We start from the raw sequence: 16,727 nt of genomic DNA, 5'->3' as shown, positions 1-16,727 counted from the left end.
AAAATATGGAATACACTTCCTTTAACCATTAAAAATGATCCCAGCCTTCTTTCGTTTAGGAAATCTGTGAAGACTTTGTTGTTTAAATCGTGGTAACTCTGCCAGCAGTCATGATCACACTCGCAACTGTAACAAAGAGCGCTTAGGCACCCCAGGGCATTAATGCGCTATATAAATAAAGTTAACAATGCAGGGTCGGTTTATTCCCCCTCCATACATTGGGAGGTGTTTAAGGTGGTAATACGGGGATGCTGCATCGCTAAGCAATAAGGGGTGCTGAGAACGCTTCGTGGCACGCTATTTAAACTAGAGTCCGAAAAACATCCTTGGAAAAGAACTACTTTGACAACCCTGATACCCCTATACTGGCGGAGAGAAGGGAGAAAATAACTGCTTACCAGGAGTATGCTGTTACGGAAACGCACTCCCTTGGAAAGGAAGCCCAGGCACGTAAATATGGCAAGGGCGATAGACCTCGGAAGACACTAGCCGGTATGTTACGCAAATCACACGCTTCTTCTTATGTCACAGACCTTAAGCGGCCAGATTCTCAATTAGTCTCCAAACTAGCAAAACTTCTGGAGGTCATGTCCGACTACTATGCCCACCTTTACACTGCAATGGTGGACAATGACTCACTGGTCCTGCAGGAGTTTTTTTATCCCATCCAGCTCCTATGGCTAGAACAGTGCCATTCAGATTACCTGGACGCTCCGATCACGCCGGAAGAGATTGCTCAAATCATAGCAGGTCTACCGGCGGGCAAGGCCCCTGGACTGGGTGGTCTCACTCTGGCTTTTTATAAAGAATATGCACCCATTCTTATTCCACACCTAATAGAAATGTATCACGAGTCACTGTCGCTAGGCTGTCTCCCGCAATCGCTGAGAAAGGCGGTAATAGTCACAATCCTCAAACCTGACAAGCCAGCAGAATCATGCGATTCATACCGCCCCTTGTCTTTGATAAAAATTGATACCGAAATATATGCGAAAGTCTTGGTGAGCCGACTGCTTCCCCTGTTGCCACTGATCGTTCGGCCGGCCCAGTCGGGCTTTATCCCTGGACGCGCCACATCACACAATTTCCGGACTATTTTTGCGAACATGCACCATCTCCACCCAGACCTACCAGCACTGGTGGCCTTACTGAACACCACCAAAGCTTTTGACACACTAGAATGGTCGTATCTATTCCCATTGCTACGCCGGCTGGGACTGAGTCATAACTTTGTATCCAACTTCTTTAAACTTTGTATCCAAAATCCAACTTCTATACACTCTCCCCACGGCGAGTGTTAGGCTAAATGGCAAAATCTCTGAACCAATTAAATTACGCGTGGAACCCAGCAGGGATGGCCCTTATCCCCACTAGCCTTCGCCATTGCTATGGAGCAACTGGCAGCCAGATTGAGACAGCAGCAGCTGAACCGGGCATCGGATTCACAACGGGCATGGTCTCCATGTACGCTGACAATGTGGCATTCTATGTACGGGGCCCAAAACTAATCTAGCACCATTGATACGCGAGGTGATTCACTGTGGTGGCTATTCGGGAGTCAAGGTGAACTGGTTCAAATCGATTTTGTTTCTGCTAACGGAAGCCACTGGCCCATACGAAACCGAATACCCCCTTAAGTGGGCAACTGAACCTATAAAATACTTGGGTATATTGCTCAGCAGAGACCAGGAATAACTGTGGAAAGCCAACTATGGCAGAGCAATGGACTGGCTAGAAACTAGACTTCAGGTGTGGAACAAGCTACTGCTGTCCCTCGCGGGCCGTATAGCCATCGCCAAGATGGTGGTTCTCCCGAAGTTCTTGTACCTTTTTGTAAACTTCCCACTCCCGTTCACCACCCAGTTCCTCAAAAGATTGAGATCCAACAGGATAATGCTGGTGTGGGCAGGCCGACAGCCATGGGCGTCTTACGAACGGCTGACTATTCCGCCTGCGCGAGGCAGACTGGGGGCACCGGATATGGCACTATCCGCACTCTACGCTCAGGTGCAATTTGTGCACCATTCGCTACACCCAACCTCATTTCAACCTCACATAGTGATGGAACAAGACCAGACACTACAGTGGCCACTCAAAACTGCACTGTTCCAAAAATACACCGCTCCAAGAGGCGAACTTAGCGCGGTGGAGTGCATGCGCTGGGCGTGGGACGGACTTCGGCGAAAGGTGGGCCTGCTACTGATGATGATAATGATAATGACATCTGTAAAGCGCAACAAATACCCGGAGGTGTCCTGGCGCTATCTAGATCCTCTGAGGCTGCTGGCGGCAAAAGACGAAGTTAGAGAGACCGGCTCATTGTGAAAAAAGCCACGTTTTTAGCCCTTTCCAAAAGGACAAGAGATCCATAGTATTTCTTAAGTGGAATGGCAAATCATTCCAAGCTTTTGCTGCACCGTGAATAAAGCTTTTGCCACCCCATCGGGCTTTATTTATGCACAGCACTAAGACCAGCTTGGCTCCTTTTGACTGCAGTGTTCTTTCAGGAATATAACATTGGAGTTGGTGCTTAAGGTAATGTGGTCCTATGCCATGGAGAGCCTTAAAGACCAGGCATAGAGCCTTAAAGCGTACTCAACTTTTGACTGGAAGTCAATGCAATTTCTTAATATCTTTGGAAACCGAGGAAAATCTCGACGTGCCTGTAAGCAGTCTGACTGCAGCATTCTGCAACATCTGCAATTTATTCAAGGATCTTTGTTGAACGTTTAGATAGAGCCCATTGCAGTAGTCCAGTCTTGTCTTTACAAGAGCCGTGACCACAGTTTGTCTGCTTTCCCGGGGCAAAGAAGGCAGCACTTTCCTCAGCATTCTAATACCGAACATAGTTTTTGATACCACCGCATTCACTTGGGGCTTGAAGGTGAGTTTCTCATTGAGTATTACGCCCAAGATCTTTACCTTTTTTGTGGGAACGGGGAGAGTACCCATCGTGTCCGGCCACCAGTTGGGTGTCCAGAAGTTTATGTTATTGCCAAACAATAACACCTCGGTTTTACCCGAGTTAAGCTTGAGGCAATTCTTTGCCATCCAGCTACCCACTGATAGCATACACTTCCGGAAGCGTCCTTCAATACCTGCCACTTTCCCAGGTGTCAGAGATACCACAATCTGAGTATCATTCGCATGGGAGGTGAGGCCAAATCCAAATGCATTTATGACAGGAGCCAGCACACTGACATAAACATTAAAAAGAGTTGGACTAAGAGATGACCCCTGAGGGAGCCCACAAGGCGAAGTGAAAGGTTCGGACTGATAGTCCCCCAGAGCCACAATTTGTTTTCTGTCCGCAAGGAAGGATCTTAAGAGATCCCAAGCTTTCCCACGAATGCCACATGCTTTTAGACGGTTCATCAATATTACATGATGCACCGTATCAAAAGCGGCGGAAAGGTCCAGCAGGATCAGTGCCACTCTGCCTCCCTGATCTACAGCTTCCCTAATGTCCTCCGTAGCTTTAATGAGTGCGGATTCTGTGCTGTGCCCCGCTCTAAAGCCATATTGAGAGGGATCCAGCACTTGTGTCTCTGCTAGGAAGTGGCTTAATTGTTTATTCATAATTTTCTCGATCATTTTCGCTGGTAGAGGGAGTCTGGAAATTGGACGAAAATTATTCGGATCTTTGGGGTCCAGACTTGTTTTTTTTAGAAGGGGCAAGATAAATGCCAGTTTCCATCGCATAGGGAAGTGTCCAGTTGGGAACATCATATTAAATATGACTGTCAGTCAGCCTACGATTTGGCCCGGGGTCATTTTGATCACCGCAACAGGACAGGGGTTATAAGGTGAACCTGAATTTACCTCCATAAGGGTCTTTTGTGTGTCCCTGGGGGAAACTGACAGGAATTTATCAAACGTCGGGGAAAAAAACCCTGCTGTCGTGCATTCCTCACTGGCCATATTCGTCTTGTCTATACTTGCCTCGCTAAAGGCCGAGTAAATAGATTCCGCCTGAGCCAGAAAGAAAATAGCCAGTTCTTCACATAATACTTGGCTTGGTTGAACTATAGCCGGCCTAGGCGAAGCAAAGGTGGCAACCGTTTTAAACAGTTCTTTGACTGAGTTCTTTGATTCTTTAATGCGAATAGCATAGAATTCTTGTTTGGCCGCAAAGATTAACTGTTTATAGTTCTGCAGGCTGAGTTTGTAGGACTTTTTCTCCGTTTCCCTATAGCTTTTCCTCCACTTCCGCTTGAACTGTTTACAGATGAGTTTTTGATTTCTTAGCTACTCCGTAAACCATGGGGCGGACGGGTGTGTCCTTTTAGGGCGGAGGGTTTTAGTAGGAGCTGTAATATCACATGCCTCCTGCTCCAGCCATTCTGTATAAACTTGGCTCGCCTCTTCCACTTCCAGCGGCAGTTGGGCCGCTGTGGATGTAAGAAGCTACTGCAAAGTAGTTTCCTCAATTTTGTTCCAAGCTCTTACTCTTATTTGTTCCTTAGGGCCTGAGTCCTTCATACTTTGCTCACTCAGTCTTATCTCAAATTGAACAGCAGCATGATCGGACCACACCAGGGGTAGGAGGCCCACGAATTGGAGACTCTGTTGATTTGAAAAAATCCCATCCAGGTTGTGCCCTCCCCTGTGCGTAGGGCCAACTACACGCTGCTTCAAGTCAGCGCTCAACATCAAATCATTTAAAATCACTGTATCTGTTTCCCCTAGTGTTTCCAAATGGAAGTTAAAGTCTCCCATAATTGTAAAGGCCTCTGAGAGTGCCCCCTCTTCCAGTAAGTTACCAAGGGATGCTAAAAAGGGTTTTCTCATTCCAGGCGGCCTATACAATAGACACCCCTTGAGGGTGAGATGGTGGGATAGACTGAGGTTATAGAACAAGGCCTCACATGTGTCTATTGGAATGATGCATGCGCCATCCATATCGCTACCGAATAACCCTATTTTCCCCCATTGCAGGATAAGGGCGCAATCAAGTGCACAGCAAAACACGGTATTCAAAAATTTGCAGACCTATACACGGGGGGAGAGTTTCTCTCCCGCTTCACGGCCACTGAAACAGTGCCGCGGACGATGTCGGATGCACTGCTTTATTATCAAATGAAGGCCAATTGCCGCACGATACACAACACATTCCCCGCCCATCCCTCCGCCTTTGCTGCGCTGGAGTATGTACATACTAGTGAGTCACCACGTAAACTTATCACAAGCCTCTATGCGCTCACACAAGCAGAGACACCTACAGACACTGAGATGGCCCGCATGGACTGGACAAGGGACCTACAATTTGATATACCTGAGGCTCAATGGCAGTATTGCTGCAGGCAAACTGGTAAACTATCCCCCAGCTGCAGGCAGAGGCTGATACATTTCAATTATATACACTGAACATATTGCACGCCAACACAACTCCACAATATCGGACTAACAACTGATTCCCGCTGCTTAAGATGTCAGTGTCCAGATGCCAGATTTTTTGCATCTGGCGTGGACAAGTCCTAGAGTAGCTACCTTCTGGGTTGAGATATGCGACACGACAAGCGCTATTATTGGCGCCTCCATTAGGCCTGATCCCGTAGTATGCTTGTTAGCATTTGTAAAGGACATCCCAGACGGAAGCAGGCGGTTTGTGGCAATGTTACTACTGCTGGCTAAACGTAGGGTGGCGGTACATTGGGGTAGGAGCCCCCCCCCTGACAAACGAGGCTGAATTGCGGATATCTCATATTGCCAGGAACAGCTGTCAGCCTGTTGGGCCCTAATGCCCATTGCAAATCGGCCCATCGATATCTGGGAACCTGTATTGTCATACTTACGATTGCTTGGTGGGAATAGTGCTCAAAAGCCATGTCACGATGCACCGCCCACATAGTGTCGAACTATAAGTCACTACCCTTGGTGCTAACACAGCAGTTGGCAATGCTCAAGACGCGCATTTGAGGTCAAAAGAGTCTGAGGCTGGGCTTTTGAATACTGAGTATAATCTATACCATGTGGGGGAGTCTGCAAACTGTGATTTTTTATGTTGTAAGGTGAAGAAAGTGGGAATGTACGAGTTATTGTTATGTAAATGCTATTGCAATATAAATGCCAATAAAAACAGTTATTAAAAAAAGTGCTTGACTAGCTGTCTCTCACGCAAGGGCGCTACCACGAACCGTATTGTGAGCAAGGAAATGGCCCTCGGCAGCGAAAACAGGCAGCAGTGGGCCTCTCCCACCTCTAGGCGCCTGTGCCACTGCATCTGCCATGTCAGAAAAGCAAGCTGGGGCCCACGTGGGATGATGCATCGAAGGATGTGATGGTTTGGTCAGACTATTTCAGATCAATGTGGCTCTTTCTATATGAAATGGGTTCATACCGATGACCTATTGCAAAACCCTAAAAAGCAATTTCACCTGGGAACCTTATTTCCAGGGCTTTAAGTGGGCCAGGTCCTGCTGGTGCTCAGCACCGACAGTTCTACAGAGCAAGTACCGAGACGGGTTCCCATCGGGCTCTGCATTTTTACCTTCACCCTCGGTGAGGAAAATAAATCTTAACTCCTTAGCAGTACCACCCTTCACTCCCCTTGATGTATCTTCAGAGACTCGGTATAGTTCTTTCACATTCTCATCATTTCAGAACTGTAGCATTTTCAATATTATATACAACGAAGCTATAGTTGTTGCTCATTTATCTTATGTAACCAACAACCATTGATAAGGCCAATAGTCCTGGCTTGTTGTAGGTGGAATGTTACTTGTTGTATTATGTATTAGGATGCAATGACAGAAGCAGCAAAATACCAGCTAAGCACAGATTTTCAGTATATGTTTTTTAAGCCATGCCCTCAATTACAACAGCCACTAGAGACCCACCAGCCTTTTCATTCCAGTTAAAGCCCTGCTTACGTCCACTTATCAATAGTGGTGTAGTGCGAAATGAAAGCAAATTAAACACTTGAGGTGTCTTTTAGAGCCATGGAGCAGCCAAGGGCTTAACGATGTGATATAAAATAAACACTAATGCTTATTAAGTAACTTCACACAGACAATGACGTGTCCCCCCCCCCCCCCCCTCATTGGACAACTCAAGACAACTGACTCTCCGTGCCAAGAAGCATTTCCCACACCACGTGGTGCAATTTAGAAATGTGAATAAACGAGCGACGTGTCCACTCAGTATGCAGACTTTTGTTCTGAGTAGTAAACAATATTTTATGAAATAACGTACCATGCATGTCATCCTACCATTCTCCACTACCCCAGGCTGTGTCTCAGACAGCCTCGGATAGGCAAGGCGGGCATTGGCCGATGGGCCTCTGGCTGAGGCCAGTTGGTGGGCCGGTTGTTGGTCAACTAAGGACTCCCCCCAGGTGCACAGCATGAAAGACTGTTATTATAGCCTTAACAAACATGACCCAATACACATAAACAACAAAAGAGTGCGTAAGAAAAAACAAAAATATATATAATCAAATAAGAAGATATCTATGTGTGTTAATGTGCCACAGACAAATCAATCAGATATGAGTATAGAACCCTCACTCACCAACCTGGTTGGTGACATGCTTCATCATAGGGTTCCACCAGGGGTGCCTACTGCACCTCTGGTGTGCTTTAACGCTTCCTTAAAGCGGAGCGCAAGTATCAGACTGAGAAAGATTTTAATATGTGATAAGTGAAAAAAATAATTATGTTGGTTAAAAAAGTACACAGGATTCGTCCACAAGCAATTTTAATGGCGACGAACCTGGCACTGTCTAAAAACAAGTGTGAAAAAGGATGGTTACCACTGACATAAATTGATCAGGTACATCCTTATGTAATGAATACTATATTGGTCGACATGTTTCAGCTTCTGGGCGTAATTACACGAAGCTTTCTTCAGGACCTACAAAAAGGGAAACAGCACCTTGGCGGTATAAGCTTGCTAAGCTTACCCTAACCTCAGGTGCAAAAAAACCGAATAGACTCACGGTTTTGAAGAGGCCTTCGAGAACTTCACAAAAGCCTTAAGATATGTGTACAGAAAAATGATCCCGCTCCTTAGGCATACAGGTGGGTGGCGGGACTACAGAACAATTCTTCCAAGTCCACCGCCAGGTAAGTCAACCTAAAAAGTCCCACCGAGCCCGGTGCCTCTTCAAAACCGCCTCTTCAAAACTGTGAGTCTATTCGTTTTTTTTCACCTGAGGTTAGGGTAAGCCTTAGCGAGCTTATACCGCCAAGGTGCTGTTTCCCTTTTTGTAGGTCCTGAAGAAAGCTTTGTGTAATTACGCCCAGAAGCTGAAACCTGTCGACCAATATAGTATTCATTACATAGGATGTACCTGATCAATTCATGTCAGTGGTAACCATCCTTTTTCACACTTGTTTTTAGACAGTGCCAGGTTCGTCGCCATTGAAATTGCTTGTGGACGAATCCTGTGTACTTTTTTAACTAACACAATTATTTTTTGCACTTATCACACATTAAAATCTTTCTCAGTCTGATACTTGCGCTCCGCTTTAAGGAAGCGTTGAGGCACACCAGAGGTGCAGTAGGCACCCCTGGGGAACCCTATGATGAAGCATGTCACCAACCAGGTTGGTGAGTGAGGGTTCTATACTCATATCGGATTGATTTGTCTGTGGCACATTAACACACATAGATATCTTCTTATTTGATTATATATATTTTTGTGTTTTTTCTTACACACTCTTTTGTTGTTTGATTCAGTATATAGGGGGATTAAGAGTGTGTCTCAACCCTCTCTCTCTTGTTGTTTTCATTCCCAATGCATATAAAGTCAGGCCAGGGGGCTAATGTCAAAGGAAGAATGAAAATGGGCTGCGGCTGCTTTGCTCTGTCACAGCTCGAGGTGTGCCTCCCTCCAGGTGTGACAGAGTCTGCAAGGATCTGCTGATGGGAAGACATTAGCACTTACTTTTCAGGGGACTGTAGCAGGGGAGAGGACTGGAGCATCAGGTGGTGGGGGAAGGTGAGGGCCAGCAAAGGAGCTCCTCGGTATATATTTGTCCTCCTCCACTCCATATAAGCAGTGGAGATAAATCAGTCTCTGCTCTTCTCCTTTGTCTGCCGCATAACAATTACTGCAGTCAACAGGGACAGGTTGTGGCCTTAGTTGACTTTGAAACTGGTAAACCCGGTTCAAGTCCCAAAGTCAGTTGGACATCCCGGGATTCTGGGCAAATCACTTAATCTAAATGAACCTAAATATAATAATATGATCCTCTGTAAAGTTATTTGGAGCTCATGTAAAGCGCTCCAATGCTTCTGGCCCTAGTTCATGCTATATACAACTACATTTGAGGAAAGTGACACTATTTTTTGTTTATTTTTCCATTTACACACTATTAGTATTCCCTTTCTCAGAACATACACGTGATGCTCGCCGCAAGTAAAACAAAACACACAGATGCACCTTTAACCAGTCTCTGAACATTGGAGAGTCTCTCTTAAGTATTGCAAAACATAAAATGAATATCATACAAAAGTGAGTGTAAAGCAGGGGCGGCTCCACCGTAATGGCAGAGGAGCGTCGGCCGACTGCCAGCAGATGATAAATAAAAATATAATAACACATTGTTATTATCATTTTATTTATCTCTGTTGGAGTTACTTACGTCCGACAGGAGGGGCGGGCCGATCCATAGCAGGGAGGAGCACTGTGCACTTATAAGTGCGCATGTGTGTTTGCCTGGCCATCTTAGGCTAGCCAAACACAGATGCGCATTTATTTTTGTTCAGCCGGGTTGAAGAAACCCTACAGGCTCCCATGCACCGTCTGAGCGGCAAACGAGGCTGCTTAGACTAGTCCTGCAACTGCTCTCTTGCTAGAGAGCAGCGTTTGGATTGGGTGGGAAGCCTGTGCCTTTAGGCCCATTCACTTCCGGGACCAGAGGAGCAGGAGGAACAAGTCAGTCGGCTGAGGTAGCAAAGCAGGTAGGTGATTTTTTTTTTATTGTTTCCCAACCTCTCCTCCTTATCCCTCCAACTCCCACCCCCTGTTATGTTGATGGGTCAGCAGACCCACGACTTCTGGAATAGTGGGCTGTCGTCGTACGCCCAACTAGCTGTACTCACGCACATCGCTGTTTATTTTCAACTCAGGTCAAATGACGCAACGTGGCGTGCCTGTTGCGTCACAGGCACGACATAACATTCCTCCCCAACAAACATCAAAACCATAACCAAAATTCACTGAGATCACACTCAGCAGTTTTGGCAGTCCACACCGTCTACAGACGTTCTCTCAGCAGCATTCAATAATACAAATAGGAACAGTCTTACATGAAATAATCTCGCAACCTGCGAGTCGGCTCAGGATTCTCTCGAAGGCAATACCGGGAACAGCTGCGTCCCGGGGTCCTGCTCACCTCACCACCAAACTACACCTCACGGTGATCATCCATGAGACCACCAGGCCCATCTCCTAACGCAGCAGTAGCAGGCCCATCTTCTGGAGCTGGAGCCCTGCCAGAAACTTCAACATTCCCCCTTATTCGGGAGGTATCTAGTCCACATCCACCTCTGTCGGGCACAAGGCCCCTCGGGAACAGTCCGTCGGGGAATGTTAAGGGAATGATGAAGCTGGCAAAAACTTCTTAAAGTACGATGTGTTTCTGGTTACTGTCTCTCTTCCTAGAGTCGCAATAATTCGGGTACCCTTTACATCCACAACAGTCCATAAATTTCTTTCATAGAGCAATCGAAACTTGCCACTGGTTATCTGGTTCTTGAGTAGCACCAGGTCCCCTTTTGCAAGTTTCACGGGTTGCACCCGCCGTCGTTGACTCACTCGAGTAGGCCCTCTGCCGTTGAGCATCCACCTGAAGCTCATCAAGCACTTCAGGCTGCCATTGGGGGTGATGTGGAATCGAGTCGGTAACTACTCTCCCCATCAGCAAATGAGCCGGAGCCACTCCCATAGTGGTGTGGGGTGTCTGGCGATAGCTCTGTGAATGTGAAAATGGCAAGTTCTATGGCCTGGCCCTTGTCATGGGCAATGCGTATTACTTTATTTAGAGTTTGCATAAACCTCTCTACCTCCCCATTGGCCTGGGGCCACCTTGGTGTAATTCTTCGGTGCCGAATGCCCAGCGCGGTGAGGTATGCATCAAGTTCCCGCCCTTGGAAGGGGGGGGGGGGGGTCCATTGTCCGTTCGCAGCTCCTGGATAAGGCTGTGAGTCGCCATGATTTTCTCCAACTTTGGGATCACTTCAGCGGGACTAAGTGATGCTATGATCTCGACTTCGGGATACTTAGAATGATCATCAATAGCAATAGCAACAAACGTGTGTCGGCCATCCGGTAGACTGCCAAAATCCAAACTAACACATGACCACGGTGTCTGGGGTCGCGGTTCGGCAATTATAGGAGCAGGGCGAGGAGCATCTCCTGTTACCTGGCATGACTGGCAAGCGCGGACAGTAGTTTGCACTAATTCGTCCAATATGGGCCAGTTGCACGACCCGGGCTGTCAGGATTACAAGTCAATTTCCCCTCAGTAGACACCCAGTGGTGTCCTCAGTGAGTTCTTCCCTGATGTTGTACAGGCTGTCCATGATGCGCCGTGCCTCCACGGTCAGAATCTTCCACTCTTCCTTCGCTCTGTGCCAATTGCCCTGTCGTAGGGCCAGCTTCACACGTTGTAGGCAGTCGTCCTTGTTTGTCTCTTACCGTAAGTCCTCCATAGACAAGGGAAGAGGGCATGACCGAGCTGTGACACACCTGACATACTCCTCTGTCAGCGGCATCTTCCCTTTCCTGTTCAGTCGCCGCCCTAGGATGACGCGACAGGTAGTCGGCCGGATTCCTCGACCCCGGCTGGTATTCCACACTGCAGTTATAGTTTTGCAGCTGTAACATCCATTTCTCAATCCTGGGTGGCGGCTTGGTGGAAGTTCCCGAAAACAGAGCCACCAGGGGGTTGTGGTCTGTGGCTACGACAAACGGCTTGCCATAGACACAGAGATGAAAGTGATGGCACCCCCAATGTATTGCAATGGCCTCTTTCTCAATCTGTGAATATCTCTGCTCCGTGTCCGTAAGAGACCGGCTAGCGCATGCTACGGGAGCCCAATCTTCTTCAGGGCGCCGCCGTTGTAGCAATACGGCTCCCAGGCCTGTTGGACCCGCATCCACTGCAATCAGCGTAAACTTCCTGGGGTCGAAGAAAGCTAGCGTAGTCGCCTCCGAGAGAATGTCCTTAATGTCATTAAAGGCTTTTGATTGTTCCTTGTCCCATTTCCAGGGTATGGAGTCGTTTGTGAGTTCCCTCAGTGGTTGGGTGAGCCTCGTGAGGTCTTTAATGAAGCGCCCAGAGTAGTTCACCATTCCAAGGAAGCTACGGACCTCAGTGACATTGGTGGGGGCAGCGGCATCCTTAATATCACGGACCTTCTCGGGGTCGGGATTGACACCATTGGCAGAAAACGTGTAGCCAAAAAACTGCAGTTTCTTCTGTAGAAATACACATTTCTCCCTGTGGAGAGTGAGTACGGCATCCTGTATTCGACGAAGCACCTGAGTTAAGCATGCATTATGTTCTGGGATTGTCTTGGCATGCACCATGATGTTATCACTGACACTGATGACTCCGGGTATGTCCATGATCAGCTCATGTATTATGTTTTGAAACACTTCAGCCGCACTGGAAATCCCGAAGCTCAGGCGGGTATATCTCTGCAGCCCAACATGCGTTGAGAAGGTGGTAATGTTGCGGGAAGCTTCGTCCAATACCAGCTGATGATACCCAGACCTTAAGTCTAACTTGGAGAACCAACATGCTCTTGCCATTTCCCCTATCAGATCATCTATGGTTGACGTGATGTGACGTTCCCTTTTAATGGCCGCATTCGGCAGCCTCATATCCACGCAAATTCTGAAAGCCCCTGGTTGCTTTGGTTTCCGTGTGACAACAATCGGGGACACCCACGGTGTGGGCCCCATCACCTTCTCGATGATGCCTGCTGCTTCTAACTTTTTTAGTTAATCTTCCACTAAGGGTCGCAGGTGAAAGGCCACTCTCCGATGGCGCAGGGCTACCGGTTGCACGGTAGGATCGATGTGGAGATGCACTTCCTTGCCTGTGAATCTTCCAATCCCTTCAAATACCTTCGCAAACTCCGCCAGGATGTGTTGAACGGACTCCTGGTGCACTCCGAATGCAAATGTTACTACCCCCAAGTCTTCTGCAGCTCTGCAGCCTAACAGCATGCCCTCTCCATCTTCTGTCACATATATATTGGTGTTGATGGAATGCGTTCAATGTGAGATCTGGGTCTTGCATTTTCCTCTTATCCTCAGTGGCATGTCTTGTCCGTAGGAGAACACTGTGATCGCCATGGGGTACAGCATTGGTGCAGGATCCATGATCTCATACAAGGCAGCGGCCATGAGGTTGATTGTGGCACCCCTGTCCACCACTGCCATGACGTCATGGGGACCCACTTGGATGTTGCACTGAGGCAGTCGTCGTGCCTTCCGAGTGGTCGTTCCGATCATGTGCACCTTGTACACCACCGCTCCTCTTCGTCATCGTCATCCATATCACTGGGCTCCCTCTCTACTTCCGGCACCATATTCACCACTTGTCGGGCTTCTAATACCTCTTTGACCTGCAGACTTTCTCGTAATGATTGAATCGCCCACATCCTGAGCATCTCTTGCCTTTAGCTGGACAGTCCGCTGCTTTGTGAGGTGGTCCCCCACAATACCCACAGGTTTTCGCCTGCCCTGGAGACGCGGTCCCGGTGTCTCTCTTGTTCCACCAAGGTGCTGGTTTGGTCGTCACCGCATTCACCGGTTCCACCTTCACTGGGGATTGAAGGGCAGCCTCCATGTGGGCCGCACAGGCCTTCAATAATTCCTTGGTGCGCCCAAGTGTCAGTATGTCCGTTAGTGGCTTTCCTGACTCCTCTAGAATGCTTTCGCGGAGCTTGGCCGACGCACAGCCCTGAATGACCTGTCCCCTGATTTCTTCCGTTTCATCTCTGAAACCGCATGTAGCCGCTAGGTTCTTCAGCTGGGCGTGAAACGTGTCTACCGATTTTTCAGGGAGTTGGCGCGCTTGTCGGAATATGAACCGTTCGTAATCTTGGTTCGCCATATGTTCAAAATATCCGTTGAGATCGTTAATAAGCGTGTGGTGAGTCTTAGGGGTGGCTTCTGCAAGCGTCTTGGTGATATTATGACTGTCCTTTCCCCCTAAGTGTAGTAGCATGGCTCTTTTCTGGTCCTTGTGGACCTTTGTGGCCTCGAAGAAGATGAGCAGACGCTCCACCCAGTCTTTCCACTTTGGCGCAAGAGCAGATGGGGACCCCTCCACTATGAATGGTTCGATAGGGGGGATGGTAGACATGATGGCACTCTGCTGACCTGAATGTCCTGGTCTTTGTCACTGCCGTGCAGCTATACACCTCACTGCTGTTAATGTTGGCGTGCTGTATCCCTCCCTGATACTGGTAGTGTCCCCCTTCTGGACAACCAACACTGCCGCTGTCCTCAAATGCTGTGTCCTGGAGCTTTGCACCAGTTCTCCCACTGATATTGCTCATGTTGATCCCTGTACTTCTAGGTTTCTTTTCTGTGTTGTAGTGCAACTCCCACAGATGTTCCTTGTGTTCTTCAGTTAGCCCCCAGCTGCCTACGGTGACTGTATCCACCACCGATCGGTCTCCCAACGTGTTCACTGCACCGGGCGCCCAAAGGCAAAGCGGAGAGGTGTGGGGCTGGCTGCCGAGCGCAGCCGCGGGCGTGCAAAGCACCTGCGAGCCTAGAGCAAGTCCCCGCAGTCTCAGTGAGCGTGCACCGCTCGCCGATGCGGCCGCGCAACCTCGGGATTGACACACGGCAGGGGGCACAGTGCAGCGCCGCTCACAGTCTCAACACGACGTCCTCGAGCAGGCACCCCGCTGCGGCGATCCTCAGCAACGGCGATGTTGCACCTTCGGGCGTGCGCGCACCATAGCAGGAGCACCGCAAGGTTATGAAGAACCCCTTCGCGGCCGCCACACGATGCAGACGCGGGGCACGCTCACACTCGTCGGCCAGTAGTTATGTTGATGGGTCAGCAGACCCACGACTTCTGGAATAGTGGGGGCTTAATCGGGGGGAAGGCCGAACTACACAATAATGACAGCAGGCGTAGTATGCTTCTATGGCGGCTGCCGTCGTACGTCCAACTGGCTGTACTCACACACATCGCCGTTTATTTTCAACCGTGGTGTGCCTGTTGCATCACAGGCACGACATAACACCCCCGCTGCCCTACCGGTTTTGATTGGCAGCAGCCGCCACTGTGTAAAAGGCTGTTTAGGTCTGTGCAATATCATGTTTCCCAGTGAACATTGATCAAAACATTCACAGCAAAAGTATGGATAAAAAACTCACTTAAAAATGAGTTCCTAGTATTTTTGATAATTCTATGCTTCGGACGTATAATTTTTTATTGGAATGCTTATTTCCTATTTCAGTACTGGCCCTACAACCTTTAAATTATAAGCTTTAAAATACTTTTATTACGATAATAAAAGTTTGTCATCTTTTATCTCCATTATCCTAACTACTGCAGTGTATTGAGAATGAATGTGGGCAACCACTCTTTTGGGGATGCCTGGCCGAATTGTGGCCCCAATCCAACTTAGTTCCCTGACACGCCAGTGTTTTCTAGTCCGGAGGGGGCATATGTTGCAGGTGAAAGCAGCAGAACTGAGTGTTTTAAGTGCTCATAATCAACACTTTCTACTGCCACTTCAATGTCACCGGTGCACACCAACTCTATCCATACATAATACGAATGCAAGCAGTATCTGTCCTTATGGGCTCAATGCCACCAAACATAGCACAGGCTGTCCCTCTCCACATAAGAATGGCAGCGAACTCCAGCTGTCTGACTTCTAATTTGCATTTTAGTACTTGTTGCATACTTCACAAGTTATAAACCCAGGTCAAGAAAAATGGTGGTTTTGAGCACTATAAGGAAACTCATTATTATTACTAGGATCCGAAGATTTACATGTCATCAATCGCGAGTTCTTACCGTGTGTCTGAATTTGTCTGCAGCATTAGATAACAAGATGGCCGACGCTGCTTTGAAACGCATGATTTAAATGCATTATAATTGTGCGTTCCAAAGGAGTGCCAGCCATCTTTCTTATAGCCTTTCCTCTGTTATACAACTTGTGTTCGTGTAAGGCGGACCTTTTGGGTGGAGTTCGTGCTATGTCAAACAGAAAAAAAAGGATTAAAGTAAACTTTGTTTTTCTGGGGGTTTTATACAAGGGATGTATGTCGTCTTGAAATCTACTAACGAAAAGTAAGACTTGATTATATAAATATACCATTTGCATTACGGAGATTTAATGTAGATTTAAAATAGTATGAGGACTAAATTTCTGCTTTTAGTTTTTTTACCACTAGAGGGCAGGGCATGACTGTAAAATAATTCATCACAATAATTCATTGATTCTCATGCGATTTCACACCGTATTGAAAGTAAATGCACAGTACCGTCATTGTGGTGAAAGAGATGGAGTGTTTCTTTGCCAGATTTAGTTGTTTCCCAGCATGTGCTTAGCAGTGAGTCACAGTGTCCTCATTTAAGTGTTTTTCTTTTTGTAAATATCGGTCCAATCAGAAAACAATTAATTTTGAACACAGGTGTATCTCAGCGATTATGCCAAGAAACACACGGGTTATTTCACGCCTCAGGAAAAAAGTGCCTTGTTTAATTAACCGTGCGCGTGTGCGGCCAGTG

At 47.7% G+C, this 16,727-nt stretch overlaps 1 protein-coding gene across 2 annotated transcripts in view; it reads right to left on the bottom strand.

Moving 5' to 3' along the window:
• Window positions 1-16,087, bottom strand: part of MTHFSD (methenyltetrahydrofolate synthetase domain containing) — a 116,760-nt gene extending 100,673 nt beyond the window's left edge. For both annotated transcript variants that reach the window (XM_085637817.1, XM_085637818.1), the window contains exon 1: window positions 16,011-16,087. The gene's annotated coding sequence lies outside the window, so the exon portion shown is untranslated. The remainder of the gene's footprint in view (window positions 1-16,010) is intronic.
• Between the last annotated feature and the right edge of the window lie 640 nt (window positions 16,088-16,727).

Source organism: Triturus cristatus, chromosome 12 (genome assembly GCF_964204655.1).
Source record: "Triturus cristatus chromosome 12, aTriCri1.1, whole genome shotgun sequence".
Taxonomy (NCBI): Eukaryota; Metazoa; Chordata; class Amphibia; order Caudata; family Salamandridae; genus Triturus; species Triturus cristatus.
This window is presented reverse-complemented; position numbering and strand designations above follow the sequence as displayed.